Below are 16,978 nucleotides of genomic sequence, written 5' to 3' on the forward strand. Positions count from 1 at the left end.
GGTGCTGGACAGACTTCTACGGTCTGTGCCCTGAAAATGGCAAGGACAAATCAAGGTCAGGTATACATATAAAGTATGCTGTATGCATTTCTGCCACTGCTCTGAAAGAGAAGGAACTGCATGTTCTTAGAAATTGGTTTTTCTTGGAGTATTAATCATCCAAGTACTGGAAATACTGTTGGAAGACTCCTGAAGAAGGCGCCGAAACACGGCTGTGTTGAGTCAACCTGTTATAATAAATATACTTTTTTTTAAATATACGTCTCCCCTATTGATTGGAAAGAGCCTATCCCCCCCTCCCCCACTCTTCTCGTGTTCTCTCTATACAAATAAAGCAGCACATAGGAGTTTATCTTGTTGGGCAGACTGGATGGACCGTGCAGGTCTTTTTCTGCCGTCATCTACTATGTTACAAGAGCTGGGACTGGAAGTTGGGGGTCCTCTGGCCTTCTGTCTCCCTTGGGCCAAACAAACCAAAGACAGAGAGCATATTCGGGTATTACTTGAAGCTGGGGTCCCCCTCCCTGTATGGAAATGTTGAGCCCTGCCCTGCCTGTTCTGGGGTTCCTTCCCTGTAGAAACATGGACCCCCCCCCCACCCCCCACGCAGCATCCCTTAAATTTTGGTAGAAATTGAAAAGCTTCTCACAGTTATATCTTTCTCGATCTATCTGTCTCACAAATTTCTGCCTTATGGAATCCAGTGCATTTTGAGAGTGACAGACAGACGGAGGGACTCACTACTCACTTCATTGTAATCAGCTGGTGATTTTTCACCTGCCTGTGGTCAGTTTTTATGTTCCCTGCTTGCTGCTATGTTACAAATCCCTGGGTTATTTTTTTCTTTAAGATATATAGATATAAATGCAGATTTTTTTTTCCCGGAGTTCAACAACTCAATGGGGGAGGGGGAGCACATGTCATGAATTTACTCTGATCAAAGCCCGCTCTGCCTCCTGATAGGATATAGTAGATGACGGCAGATAAAGACCTGCACGGTCCATCCAGTCTACCCGACAAGATATATGTAGCAGTAGAATGGGGTTTATTATAGAAACCTGCACAAATCTGTAATACATTTCGGTTCTTAGCAAGAGGGAAGGACTGAAACTGCTGAGGTTATTGCCCAGGAGTTTCTTGAACCTGCATGACTCGAATCATTGCAGTACTAATCAGAGAAACAACCCCTTTTCCTTTCCCCGTTTCGACCTTTCCGGTTGGAAATTGTTACAATGCTACAGGGTTTGGGGGTTTTTTTTTTCGTTCTTGTATTTTCGGATCTCTGAATTGCAACCCTTTCACTATTTTTATTTTCAATACAGATGTGTGCGGGGGGGGGGGGGGGAGGCACGCCCCTCGCTGTTAAACATACCCCCCCCCCTAATACCTTTTCCAGGTTGTTCATAATAATCGTATTTAAAAAGCTGTAACTGGACAATGAAAGTTTTCGCCTCGTGCCAATGTATTTTCGTCCTGAAAGTTTTCGGCCCAGCTTTTATTCGGTTTTCCGATGACTCCTTCCTATTTCCTGCTCCTTCCTTTCCCTTGCGGATACATCTGACCTTAAAAACCCAAAAGAGAAGTCAGTAGTACAGTTTGCAGGGGAACAGGAGTCCTTATTGCAGAACTTGAAATCAGGCCTAAACCCCGATCTATGCGATTCTAACCTTCCACTTTTCTTACCGTGGCCGAATCTAGCTTTGAATTATTCTGCATCGTTCAGGTCAGTCCAATGGGCGGGATAAGAAATTGGGAAGGCTAAATGACCCAGCTTCCTGTGGGTCTTTGTGGACCACCCCACTGATTTTTTTTGGTCCATTTTAAGCATGCACCTCTCTTCCCTTTACCCCCCCCCCCCCCATCATTTCCCACTGAGCCCTTTTGATTCCACGTGAAAATAATGCTTGCTTTTTTAATGCAAGGCTTGGGTGACCTGCCTTCAGCTCTGTCCCACTGAGCTGGACTTTGCCAGCCTAATTCTGTCCCTCTGGCCACAAGACCGAGCCCCACGTGTTGGTACCTTCAGTCTTGTATCACTGATCAATGGGCACAATTTAAGCAAGTTCAGTCACCCAGAGGTTGATGACAAACAAAACTCCCCCCCCCCCCCCATTCAAAAAGAGGATTTACTGCAAATCCGGCGGGATAAATACTCCATGACAAATTGTGTACAGGGGGGGGGGGGGGGGGCAAAGGCAGGGATCCATGGAGGAAAGCGTAGCAGATGTAATGAAACGTGGTAACACGACCAGATCTGTGGCTCCCAGGGCGCCAAACACTCCCCCCCCCCCCCCTGCCAAGGAGGGAACCCTTTAAATTCACCCTGGAAAGAAGGAGCCCGCCCCCCCCCAGTCCTCAGGGCAGGTTAACAAGTTCCCAGTCTGAATTCCTGCAGGGTCGGGGAAAGGGGGCTGCACCCCATCCCACCCCCACCTCCAGCAGTGGGAGGAGAAAGCTGTAGGAGGAGATATCAGGGAGGGGGGGGGGTTCTTCCCACTGTTTTTAAGGGAAGGCACAGAATCAGCCAAATCAGAAGTTTCTTAGGATGGAGTAGATTTGATGCACTGAGATAGCAAAGCCTGACCCCCTCCCAGCAATTATAAGGAAGTTATAGGATCCCCCTCTCCCCCCCCCCCCACACACACAAACACACAATTCTCCCCCCCCCCCCAAAACAAAATACCTGATTTAAAGCAGCTGCTGCTAAATCTGAGGCTGGGGGTGTGTCAGGTACATTGACCACCATCTACCTGGGCATCTTTCCCGATCCATATTCTAAAGGACCCCCACCCCACTCCCAACGCTGCTCAAGGAGAGTCTCTCCTCCCCCTCCCCCTTGTCCCAGCATACCTGGAAAGTGACAAGGTCAGAGCCATCTTACCCTGGGTGAAGATGGCACTGGCTCAGAGGGGGCACAGAGAGAAGGAAAGCAGTAGGCAGCATCCATTCATCGCCTGACATCTCCTCCAGAGGAAAGTTTTGCAAACAGAGCGGCCTGAGCCTGTAACTTTAAGCTCCCTGGCCAATGAGCCAGTCAGCCCTCCTCTCCAGGGATTTCAGCAGAGGTGCCAGGGACTGGCACACAGAGCCGGAGCCCGCGGGCTGCTATTGGAGCCTGGTATCATGGGCACTCCTCGCTTCCCTCCCACCCTCCTCACCCAGCGCTGCTGACGTCAGGGGGGGGCTGAGCGGGGCAAGTGGGCAAGGAAGCCCCAGACACTGCTCTCTCCTGGAGCCCAAAGCCGGCATTCAACTTCTGGAAGCCTCTGCCTGACCCCCTGCCTTGGAGCTGAGCTCTGGCAGCCCAAACGCTGCCCCCCCCCCCTGACTATTTCCCAGCCTTTCGCCTTCTCTTGCGGGCACCAGTTTCCACTTTGCCCTGCACAGACCAACCGTAGACGTTTAGGACACACGAATAAATCAGCGGGTTTCTTTTGTCCGTGGGGTTTGATCTGTGCGGCTAGTTTTTGAGGGTTTTTTTTTCTAGGAGTCGCTGAGCACCTGTTTGACTTTTTTCCGGACAGAAGCTGGACAGTTCCTTGCAGGGACCTTGAAAGTCGCTGGAGCTGCAAGTGCTGGGGACGGACCCAGAGCCCCCCCCCCCCCCCCCCCCCCCCCCAGCCGCCGAGGATGCTGACTTTTCAAACGTGGAAGGGTTGCTGACGACCCCGCAGGCACCTGCCGGCGAAATTCTAAAAAGCTCAAGAAAATTGAAAACAAGAAAGTTGAAGACAGAATCCTGAAGAAGGATTTCCCATTCGCCAAGCCAGGAATTGCAGAATGAGCAAACCTGCAGGTTCAACAAGTGGGTAATGTAATATGTGACGGTTTTGCAAGTGGTTTTTTTTGCAGAATTTGGGCTTGTGCATGGTATGGGTATGCTTTTACATGTCACCCCCTTGGGTTTTTGGAACGGGCGGGGAACGTACGCTCTTATTTTAAAGCTTGATAGTTAATCTCAGACTAGCTAGGTGCCCTTTTCAGATTCTTCTGTATGTTTAATTACACACATGCACGCACAAATTATGAACGCCTATATACGCGCATACACTCACAAAAAAAAAGAGGTGGAATTAGAACTTGGGGCTCCGCTGCTCACAACTTTCAAAATGTTTAAATGCCACCCTTTTTGCGTGGGGTTTTTTTTGTTGAAAATGCAAGAGACGAAAGAAGGCCTTGAACCCGGAGAGTGAGACGCGCGCACCTCACTCCTGCAGTCTCTGAACCCTTTCCCGTCCTGGCTTGAGCCAGGTTGGTGAAGGGAGGGAGGTGAAAAGTGCACCAGGGTGGTGAAAGCAACTGGCAGAAAACTCAATACTTTTCATCCAAGTCCTTCCAGAGAAAAACACCAGGATTTTTTTTTTTCCGAGTCAAATTGTCTGTAGTCCTCAATCCGGCACTTTTGAAGTTTTTAGTAATGTTTGGATGACTCCACTGAGTCCTGTGCTCGACAGGGTCTTTCTTTTAAGATTGTCCTCTGCACCCAGGTCTCCAAAAAAAACCCAAAAAACCCCAACAACCTTGGGCGTGCTAAATCCTCAACATCGCTAGCCCAAGAGCAGAATTTCCAAACGAAACGAATCTTTTTTTGTGTCCTGAATACACGACAAAATTCTTCCGAGGTTTCCGTGGCTGGGGATGTGGGTTCAAGTTCTTAAGGCAGGGGGGAACAGTCCTCAACTTTCGGCTGGGAAACAGGGTGAGATGAGGAGGGAAAGGAAAACAGACAGACTGGTTAAGACCTAAAAATGATTTGCGCCTTTCGTCAATTCAAGAATCTTTAAAAAAAAAAAAAAGTGAGTGAATATACGTATTATATATCCACATATCTCTCTGGATATAGATATATTAACACGTCCATAAGATAAGCAACTCTTTATTATAAATGAGATATTTTTCTGCTTTTAAATGAAATAAATCCATGGGATTTTTTTTATAGCGGAGATTAAGAGCTGAACCCCGCTTTTTTTTCTTTTTAAATTGTATTATTTATTAATTTCCTAATAACTCTTAATGAGCACAGTTTTTTTTGCTGAATTCCTGTCCCCTTTTGGGTTTGCCTTAAAGCCTCGCAAATCTGAATAAGAAATAAAAGCTGGGTCCATCCCTTCCCTACATCCCAGCGACAACAAGGCTCCGTTTCTGGAGCAGGATTTTTTTTAAGTTCCAATAATTTGTATTAAAGGTTTTCTGGTGACTTTATCGTTCGTTTCGGTTCTACTGATGACACTTGTTTTGATAGCAAACCTTTATGATTGCCAGTCAAACCAAAAGCCAAACAATATTTCAAGTTTAAAGTTTTAGGACATCAAAGATCAAGAGAGATCCCTTAAACGTATATATTTTTTTACAGTTTACAGAACTGCTTCAAGTGGGTTGTTTTTTTCCTGAAAATTGTCAGAATTAGCAGCCCACTGGAAACTCGCAAAATCCACACAAACAAATCATTTCGATTTCCACCAGACTTTGCAGGTTAGGCTGGGCTTCTTGGGACGGAGAGGCAGCCACCTCTGGGGTGGAGAGCAATCAGCTTTGGGACTTGCTGGGTTATGGTTACAAGGCCGCAGCTTCTGACTGCTGTTATTATGATTATTAATAATAATTGCTGGGGGGAGGGGGGGATAGCTGGATAAAGTGAGATACAGGAGTGGCACAATCTGGTCTCCGCAGCGGCTCTTAATCAAAGATTTATTACGCCTATTCTTAAAAACGAATTTTTTTTCCTTATTTTCTATATTTCACTATACGTTTTCTTAAAAATAAGCGCTTTTCTTATTTTGCAGAATGTCATGAAAATCTGCTAAATTGTCCTCACCCCCCCCCCCCCACCCCAAATACACATTTGATACCTTGGAATCGGATAACTTTACCAGGTGGCCTTGGCTCCCATAAGTTGAATATATCTTTTTTTTAGGGGAGAGGGGGTTCTGTTGCTCTGGCTTCTGCATCTCTCCCCCCTCACCAGGTGTAGCGCTATGTCAGTGTCGTCTCTGCCTGGGTGGTAAGAAGCGGTCCCCCCCCCCCAACTGAACGACCCCTCAAATCCGAGACTAACTTCTTTTAACTGCCTCTGATGGTAATTACAGTAATCTAAGCTGCCATATATCTTTAAGTAATTATGTCACACAAAAAGCCCCCAGGGACCCCCTGCTAAGGACCTGCTAACAACCAGTCTCCAGTTCAAGAAAATTCTCCAATTTCAGAAAACTCCACTTCCGAGAATCGGTTCAACCCTGAGATAAAGATTCTTCCAGAAGGAGCTTAATAAAGTCATCCTATGACCTAATAGCATTTCTGTTCACTAGGGTTTAGCGTTCCATTTATTTCATGGGAGTTTGTTTGTTTTTTTTGCACTTTCCCAAGAAATTCTCCTCCAATCAGGACTGTTTTAATTATTGATAAAAAGAAACTAAGGTTTAAAAAAAAACCCACACACACAAAAAAAAAACTAAAGCCCAATGGAAGTAGACGCGGAAAACAGCGGTTAAATTTTACCGTGCGATGACGGAAGATTATTTGTTACTAATAACAATAATATAATATAAAAATAGAGTTCACCACGGGACCGACGATTTTTAAAAAAATGTCCACAGCTCTTCGGGCGATTTCACAACGAATTCGTATCACGTTTATTTATTAAAAACAAAAAAAAATAACTATACCAGTTTTAGCATAAAGTGGCTCATTACTGCTCGTGTTTAAGTTACATTTCGCAATTTATTCATTTTAAAATCTGCAAAACTCAAGGCTTAAAAGGCAGAATGAGGCCTGTGGATAGTAGAACTTAGTTCATCACCCCCAAATTATCTGGAAAAGACACCTTTTAACACCTGAAGAAAGCAAAGGGGCTTTGGGTACCGGTTAAAAAATTCAAAGATGTGGGATTTACTGAAGAGCCTACACGATTTTTATTTTTTTATTTTTTTAAATCCTGGTAGAAAAATTGGATTAATATAAAGGAAAAAGATTTGGAAGGCTGGAGACTTCCAGGTTTGTTATAAATGTGGGATTTCACCGCATAGAGGGGTGGTATTGGTGGTGGTTGTTATTGGACGGTGGGGGGGGGGGATGGGGGCAGAGGGGATCTACGTAGGGCCTCCCCCCTCCTTGGCATTGTGAGTTGAATTCCCATGCTACACTTTTTGACGGGTCACTGGTGAATCAATGGGCAGGTGGCAGAGAAGGTCATGTAATTACACAGCTCCAGAAAGAAAAATCCCTTCCTGGGCTCCCGAGCCACACGCGAGGGGCCCTACCTGCAGCCCCCCCCCCCCCCCAGCAACACACACACTTGCACCCCTGCCCCCCCCCCCGAGCCTTGTTGGGGCGTCTTTCGTAACTTGCCAGACTCCCCCACCCAGGGCCAGAATTAATCCCCCATTCCTCTGCTCGCCTCGCTGTGGCGGGGGGTGGGGGTGGGCTGGCAAGTAGCTGGGACTGGGGACAAAAATGCTGGTTAGCAGTCGATCTAATGTCCCCACCAGCCCGCCCCACACATTGCTCCAGAGGCCGTGGTGGGAGTTGCAGCCCATCCACTCCTAGCTCAATTCTTTGGGGTGGGTCTCTCACTTCCAGCTGTAGCAGTCCCTTACTCCCCTCCCCCCCCCCCGAGTTAGACATTTCAGTCTCCTGTTCCCAGATTCCTCTCCCCCCCCCCCCCCCCCCCCCCATCACCTACGTACCCAAAAGTCACAATCCTAAACCGTTTACGCCAACTGGCGATTTACAAATGTAATCAAGTAATCGTGGGAGCCGACTGAGCTCAGTACCCGGACGCAGTCACTTTGAAACAACACGCGCTTAGCAAGAAAAAGGCATTTTTAAAAAGTCCTTCTCTTATCTTTTAATGGGAGAATTCAAAAATGAAGCTTACTTTTAAAAAAATTAAATGTTATGTATTTAATCCTAACCTAATCCGACCAGTATTAGCGGTAACATTACCACTTCGCACCTTCACTCTGGCTATTGTTGGGATTAGGAAGGGTTTTAATATATTACATTGGTTTAGCTTGGTTTTGATTTTGCTGTACCCACTGTCTGAAACGATTTGGTGTAAACGCTTTTACTTATTCGTGTAGACTCTGGACAGCGACCTGGTAAATATGCTGCTCTCCTCCCACCCCCGTCACGTTATTTCTGGTTAGCTGGATGTTTAACCAAATTAGGAACTGCCCAGGATCCAGTCTAATATACAGATGTGCTCAGGTAGGGGGGAAATCACCCTGTATGAAACCGCTGCTTTTTTGTTTTGCCTTTTGCCATAGTTTCGGGGGGGGGGGGGGGAGGAGAAGATCAAGCTCGATACTTTGAACACAAACTAAACATCAATGTATATTCATAGCCATAAACTTCTTCTGGTCGTGCCTAAAATGATCATTCCAATGGGCGAAAAAAATTTTGTCCGGATGATTTTACCCAACCCAAACTGGGAAGGCTGGGGTTAGACAACAGCTGGTGACTCAGACGCCCGAGGAGTTAATCCTGTAAATTATTAAATTAAAATGGGAAGGGGCTGGCGGGTCTTCACCTTTACTGTTCTGGGATCTTGCCAGATATTTGTGAACTGGATTGGAAACAGGATGCTGGGCTTGATGGACCTTCGGCAATATTTATGTACTTGGGATTCTGAATGGAATGTTGCTACTCTTTGGAGCTCTACATGGAATCCTGTTACTCTTTAGGATTCTAGAATCTTGCTGTTCTTTGGGGTTCCACATGGAATCTTGTTACTCTTTAGGATTCTAGAATTTTGCTATTCTTTGGGGTTCTACATGGAACGTTGCTACTCTTTGGGTTTCTGCCAGGTACTTGGGACCTAGATTGGCCACTGTTGGAAACAGGATGCTGGGCTTGATGGACCTTCAGTCAGTCCCAGTATGGCAATACTTATGTCGTTAAGTTCTCACCCCCCCCCCCCTTGGTGCAGCAGCAAAAATATGCAAATGAACATGACAGAATTGGCTGATTCTGCTGAGCAGTCTCGGTTTAGAGCCGGAGAGCCAAGGTCCAATACCTTCAAATTACTAGAAATGAACTAGGACTGCATTTCTGAAGCAGGCTGTTTATAGGGATTATGCAGGCAGGTTTAGCTTCCTCAGTTTGGATATGGTATTTCTTGTCTTTTCATTACTTTTTATTCTTTAATTGATTGAGGGCTGTATTTTGATTAAAATTTGCTATCCTGCGTTTAAAGGTATGTTATTCCCCCCCATCCCCCTGTAGTTGTTGCTTGTGACTGGGCATTGGCAGATAAAGACCTGAGTGGTCCATCCAGCTGCCCCACAAGATAAACTCATTTTACATGGTATGTGATACTTTATACCCGAGTTTGATTTGTCCTTTCCATTCTCAGGGCACAGACCGTAGAAGTCTGCCCAGCACTGTTCTTGTACTGAAAGTTCTGAAGCTAATGTCCATCCCATCCCTATCTATTCAGTCACGATCAGGGCGTAGACCGTAGAAGTCTGCCCAGACTCTTCTTGTACTAAAAGTTCTGAAGATTCTGGAATCCTAAAGAGTTACAAGATTCTGGAATCCCAATTAATAGCAACATTCCATGTAGAACTCCAAAGAGTAACTTGTAGTAACATAGTAAATGACAAGGTATGTGATACTTTATACTTGAGTTTGATTTGTCCTTGCCATTCTCAGGGCACAGACTGTAGAAGTCTGCCCAGCACTGTTCTTGTACTAAGTTCAATGGAGGGTTAAGTGACTTGCCTAGCGTTACAAGGAACTGCTGTGGGAACAAAAGTATATAACATTTGATTAATCATGATTACAAATTTTAATCAAAATGCAGCCCTAGAAAAAAACACAATGTTAAAAAAAACCCTCCAGCTCAAACTTTCTTTTTAAAAAAGTTTACAAGGCAGCCATTAAACATCAGCTGCTCTTCAGCTAAATTCCTTTCACCTTTAGAGCCCTTCGTTTAATGCGTTTGTCAGGTATCACCTTCGTTATGCAAAAACCTGTATTCTGTAAAGGACCAGATTCCCCCCCCCCCCCCCTTTGTGACCTGCTTTGAGCCGTTTGGAAAAGCCAGAAATAGTCTGAAGACACACATTTTAGTAACATAGTAGATGACGGCAGAAAAAGACCTGCACGGTCCATCTACTACTACTATTACTATTTAGCATTTCTATAGCGCTACAAGGCATACGCAGCGCTGCACAAACATAGAAGAAAGACAGTCCCTGCTCAAAGAGCTTACAATCTAATAGACAAAAAATAAATAAATAAAGTAAGCAAATCAAATCAATTAATGTGAACGGGAAGGAAGAGAGGAGGGTAGGTGGAGGCGAGTGGTTACGAGTCAAAAGCAATGTTAAAGAGGTGGGCTTTCAGTCTAGATTTAAAGGTGGCCAAGGATGGGGCAAGACGTAGGGGCTCAGGAAGTTTATTCCAGGCGTAGGGTGCAGCGAGACAGAAGGCGCGAAATCTAGAGTTGGCAGTAGTGGAGAAGGGAACAGATAAGAAGGATTTATCCATGGAGCGGAGTGCACGGGAAGGGGTGTAGGGAAGGACGAGTGTAGAGAGATACCGGGGAGCAGCAGAGTGAGTACATTTATAGGTTAGTAGAAGAAGTTTGAACAGGATGCGAAAACGGATAGGGAGCCAGTGAAGTGACTTGAGGAGAGGGGTAGTATGATTAAAGCGACCCTGGCGGAAGATGAGACGGGCAGCAGAGTTTTGAACCGACTGGAGAGGGGAGAGGTGACTAAGTGGGAGGCCAGCAAGAAGCAGATTGCAGTAGTCTAAACGAGAGGTGACAAGGGTGTGGATGAGGGTTTTGGTAGAGTGCTCGGAAAGAAAGGGGCGGATTTTACGGATGTTGTAAAGAAAGAAACGACAGGTCTTGGCAATCTGCTGGATATGAGCAGAGAAGAAGAGTCAAAGATGACCCCAAGGTTTCGAGCTGAGGAGACAGGGAGAATGAGAGAGCCATCAACAGAAATAGAAAACGGGGGGAGCGGGGAGGTGGGTTTGGGGGGGGGGGAATGAGAAGCTCGGTTTTGGTCATATTTAATTTCAGGTGGCGTTGAGACATCCAGACAGCAATGTCAGACAAGCACGCTGAAACTTTGGTTTGGATGCAAGGTGAGATATCAGGGGTAGAAAGGTAGATTTGGGAGTCATCAGCATAGAGATGGTAGGAAAAGCCATGGGATGAGATTAATGAACCAAGGGAAGAAGTGTAGATAGAAAAGAGGAGGGGACCAAGAACAGAACCCTGAGGTCTGCCCAACAAGATAAACTCATATGTGCTACTTCTTGTGTATACCTTACCTTGATTTGTATCTGTCATTTTCAGGGCAAAGACCATAGAAGTCTTGCCCAGCTCTAGCCCCGCCTCCCAAACACCAGCCCCGCCTCCCAATCTCGGCTAAGCTTCTGATGATCCAAACCTGAATATATGGAATCAGAAACCCTGCTAGAGGAATTGCCAGCTTGGGAGGTTAAGTGACTCACAACATTTCCGCTACACGTTCTTTTGACTGGTCCATATACCTTTGCTAAAGAGGCAGAACGAGCATCCTAGGACCCTTTCACCTTGCGCTACTTAGCATTTAGCACACTCTTAAGCTTTAGTAAAAAGGACCCCTCAGGAAGTAAAGATTGGGTCTTTTCCTATCCAAACTGCTCAGCTGCCTCCCCCTTTACCCTGTCCCTGCAGCCCTTTTCCACTCTCCTTCTTACCACAGCCTTCTCTCTGCCTTGAGCTGGTTGGGACTGGGGCCCCTTTTCCCTCTAAGCTGAGCGGGAGACCTACCAGTTGGGGGTGCTGTTTCACTATCACATTTTCAATAGGGGCATAGCTACATGGGGCCACGGGGGCCTGGGACCCCCTGCCGATGACCCTCTCAATCCCCCCTCCCGTCACCAACCCGCCATCAACCCGCCATCGCTGTCACCTACCTTTGCTAGCGGGGGACCCCAACCCCCGCCAGCCGAGGTCTTCTTCGTTCTGTTTCTGAGTCTGACGAAGGAAGAAGAGGACCTCGGCTAGCGGGGGTTGGGGTCCCCCGCTAGCAAAGGTAGGTGACAGCGATGGCGGGGGAGGGTTGGCGGTGGGAGGGGAGTCGAGAGGGTCGTCGGCAGGGGGGTTCAAAGTTGGTGGTGGTGGTGGCGGCGGCGGCGGCGAAGGGTGTCGGCAATGGCGGGGGGATCGGCAATGGCAGGAGGGGTCAGCGGCGCCAGGGGGGCTAAAATGTGCCCCCTCACCTTGGGCTCTGGACCCCCTCTCCCACCGAAGTCTGGCTACGTCCCTGATTTTCAATAGTGAGGGACAAGCAAGCTCTGCAGGACTCCAGAGAACCTGCCTGTCCCCAGTGATTGAAAACACAATATTGAAGCAGCACCCCCTACTGGTAGCAGTGCAGTTGGAGGACTCCTGCTCAGCTTCGAGGAATAGTGACTGGGCTACCATTTTATCTTTTCTCACAGTGCGTTGAACATGGGTCAGTCGGTCCTAAGAGATAGGCGAGCGCCGTTTGGAAGGGACGGGCGATGGCCTCCGTCGCCCTCGGCCGATCGAAAGGGAGTCGGGTTCAGATCCCCGAACCCGGAGCGGCGGAGACGGGCGCCGCGAGGCGTCCAGTGCGGCGACGCAACCGATCCCGGAGAAGCCGGCGGGAGCCCCAGGGAGAGTTCTCTTTTCTTTGTGAAGGGCAGGGCGCCCTGGAACGGGTTCGCTCCGAGAGAGGGGCCCGAGCCTTGGAAAGTGTCGCGGTTCCGGCGGCATCCAGTGAGCTCTCACCGGCCCTTGAAAATCCGGGGGAGAGGGTGTAAATCTCGCGCCGGGCCGTACCCAGAGGGGTTGGTGGTCAGGAGGCGAGGATAGTGGTGGGCAGACTTATAAGGGCTGTGCCAGAGCCAGTGGTGGGAGGCGGGACTGGTGGTTGGGAGGCGGGGAATAGTGCTGGGCAGACTTATACGGTCTGTGCCAGAGATGGTGGTGGGAGGCGGGGCTGGTGGTTGGGAGGAGGGGATAGTGCTGGGCAGACTTATACGGTCTGTGCCCTGAAAAAGACAGGTACAAATCAAGGTAAGGTAAACACATGTGAGTTTATCTTGTTGGGCAGACTGGATGGACCGTGCAGGTCTTTTTCTGCCGTCATCTACTATGTTACTATGTTACTATGTTACTTAATCTTACCAACTTTAAGGATAAGGCATGCTAACAGGAACGCTTTTCTAGCAGCATGAACGTTCATAACCTTGTTTCGCGATCTGCTTCGGCAGGAGGAAATTGACTTCAAAATGGTGACCGGTATTAAAAACGCTGTTAAGCAAAGCCTCCAATCAAAAAATAAATAAATAAAAGACTTACAGAAACAGTTGCTCATTTTAGAAAAAAGCGTTCCACTGGTTAGGACCATTAAAACCTACAGGTGTTACTGTTTGCAAACAATAAATCCGTCATTGTCCATGCTGATGCACTAACTTTAAAATATTACCCCCTCGGTGAGTGCTGTGGGGGGACGCTTATGTTGATCTTTGCTGCTCTCTCAAGGTCTAGTATTTTACTGCTTTAACTTGGACTGTCTCTTCCCAGGAGGAATGACTTCTCTTTAACTGTGATGGCTTACCATACAGTACGACCACCAAAACTTCCGGAAATCACTAAAAACCAACCCGTTTAAAAAGGCATACCCTACCGATCCAACATAAATGCCTGATCTCTGCAACACAACCAAACTAAAGCACATAATGGACATAACACAACTCTTCCGTTCTCTGCAACACAACCAAACTAAAGCACGTAATGGGCATAACACAACCAAACGAAAGCACGTAATGGGCATAACACAACTCTTCCGTTCTCTGCAACACAACCAAACGAAAGCACGTAATGGGCATAACACAACTCTTCCGTTCTCTGCAACACAACCAAACGAAAGCACGTAATGGGCATAACACAACTCTTCCGTTCTCTGCAACACAACCAAACGAAAGCACGTAATGGGCATAACACAACTCTTCCGTTCTCTGCAACACAACCAAACTAAAGCAAGCAATGGACATAACAAAACTCTTCCATTCTCTGCAACACAACCAAACTGAAGCACGCAATGGACATAATACAACTCTTCCGTTCTCCAATTCCCTAATGTGGCTGTGCCACATGAACTTGATCTTACCACAACATCACCCTGTATTTGTTCACACCGGAGCCTGCAAAGGCCTCTCCGGTACTATGTAAGCCACATTGAGCCTACAAATAGGTGGGAAAATGTGGGATACAAATGTAACAAATAAATAAATAAAAATCCAAGATGTGATCTATTCATGTACATTTAAGCTTGGAGAATTTGTGTCCACCTTAGGTGCTTGTAATTTTTTTCCCCCTCAAACAATGTCTGTGTTCCATTAATCTGATCCTCAATCGGTGCTTTGTTTGACCATTATATAAGAGTCCACATGGACAGCTAATCACACGTAACCTACTGGTTGTACAAGTTGTATCTCTCAAAATCTGAATATACCTATTGCCCTGGGACCTTCAAAACTCCCTCCCTTTAACCATCATCCCACAAAAGGAACGATGGCCACAAATTTACCCACGTTATTCTGGAAGGGGTGTTATGGGATGATCATGATTCTTGGGGTGGGGGAAGGCACAAAGCTGAAAGTTTGCTTAATGCGTCTGATCCCTTTGCACTGGCCCTGCTTTTCTTATATTCTTAGTCTAGCACTCACGGGACACTAACTTTGGCTCGTCTCATCTTCCAATGACAGCCTTTTAGTTGTATTTTATTTATTTATTTATGTACTGGGATTTTTTTTTATTTGCCTGGATGAAGAGACTCACCCAAGGCGGTGTACAGCAGGTTCATAAAACTTACAGTTTTGTTAACAGCATAACAATAGTAAAAGAACCAAATATTATGACATTACTTTTATCATATTTCTGCAATATAGTTGAGCTTTAGTGCTGTCAAATATCTATCAATATATATATATTTGACAACACTGCAGAGCAACTGTATAACAGAAATATGATAAATGTAATGTCATACTTTCCAAAAATACTAGGACTAGGGGACATGCGATTAAACTACAGTGTAGTAAATTTAAAACAAATCGGAGAAAATTTTTCTTCACCCATCGTGTAATTAAACTCTGGAATTCGTTGCCGGAAAATGTGGTGAAGGCGGTTAGCTTAGCAGAGTTTAAAAAGGGGTTGGACTGTTTCCTAAAGGACAAGTCCATAAACCGCTACTAAACGGACTTGGAAAAATCCAAAATCCCAGGAATAACATGTATAGAATGTTTGTACGTTTGGGAAGCTTGCCAGGTGCCCTTGGCCTGGATTGGCCGCTGTTGTGGACAAGATGCTGGGCTCGATGGACCTTTGGTCTTTTCCCAGTGTGGCATTACTTATGTACTTATGTCCTCTACTTGGCTCACTTTTATTACATAGAGCAGTGATTTAACCTATTGTGATGTCATAGTGGCTCATTCCACCAATAAGAGCCAACCTCATTAGTGATGTCACAATGGCTTGATTGTATAGAATGTTTGTACGTTTGGGAAGCTTGCCAGGTGCCCTTGGCCTGGATTGGCCGCTGTCGTGGACAAGATGCTGGGCTCAATGGACCCTTGGTCTTTTCCCAGTATGGCATTACTTATGTACTTATACTAGAAAGCATGGAAGAACATTCAAATAACACACTCTGGTTCATAAAATCATCTACGGTGAAGCCCCGGGATACATGTCAAACCTCATAGACCTTCAAACTAGAAACACAACAAAATCAACACGCTCATTCCTAAACCTTCACCACCCAAGCTGCAAAGGACTCAAATACAAATCAACCTATGCATCCAGCTTCTCCTATATAAGCACGCAACTTCGGAACGCACTACCAAACGCCACAAAAACAACATATGACCTACCAAACTTCTGGAAATCACTAAAGACTATCTTGTTCAAAAAGGCATACCCTAACGACCCAACTTAAATTCCTGAATCCTGCAACACGACGATACTAATACTTGAACTGGACATAGCTTAACGCTTCCTCCTTTCTACTCCCTTATGTGTCTGTCACACATGCACCTTATTATACCATAATATCACTCTGTAATTGTCATACCGAAAAGGCGATCGCCTCATAGTACTATGTAAGCCACATTGAGCCTGCAAATAGGTGGGAAAATGTGGGATACAAATGCAACAAATAAATCTATAACACAAAGTCAGCATAACACCAATGAAATATCTAATAAGCACACCTTAAAACATTCAAATAACACAGATATGATGTTAATGTTTTTGCATATAGCCGAGGGGCCAGGTGTAGACATATGGATGGGGACAAAATGGGTGGTACAGAGTCAGTTAGAATAAATAGGCATGTGGCTAAACTTAAAGGCAAGTTGTTTGTGCAGTTAAACAAGACGTAAGGAACGGATCTAAGTTCCAGTGATTGAAGCAAGCTAGTCCAGGTGCAGACCGAGTGTATAGTCGTCCACCCTATGAATTAAAGGCTTGTGAGTGGAACCAGGCTTTCACCTGCTTCCTGAACTACAGGTAGTCTCGAGTTATTCGCAGCCCTCTACCCTCTCTAACCTCTCTACCCTCATCTCTACTACTACTACTTAACATTTCTAGAGCGCTACTAGGGTTACGCAGAGCTGTACAAAACAAAGAAGGACGGTCCCTGCTCAAATGAGCTTACAATCTCCCCTTATGTTCCTACCCGTAACCTCTGCTCTCAAGACAAATCCCTCCTTTCAGCACCCTTCTCCACCACCGCCAACTCCAGGCTCCACCCTTTCTGCCTCGCCTCACCCCATGCTTGGAATAAACTCCCTGAGCCCATACGCCAGGCCCCCTCCCTGCCCATCTTCAAATCCTTACTCAAAGCCCACCTCTTCAATGTCGCCTTCAGCACCTAACCACCATACCTCTACTCAGGAAATCTAGACTGCCCCAACTTGACATTTCGTCCTTTAGATTGTAAGCTCT

Source organism: Microcaecilia unicolor, chromosome 3, assembly GCF_901765095.1.
Source record: "Microcaecilia unicolor chromosome 3, aMicUni1.1, whole genome shotgun sequence".
Taxonomy (NCBI): Eukaryota; Metazoa; Chordata; class Amphibia; order Gymnophiona; family Siphonopidae; genus Microcaecilia; species Microcaecilia unicolor.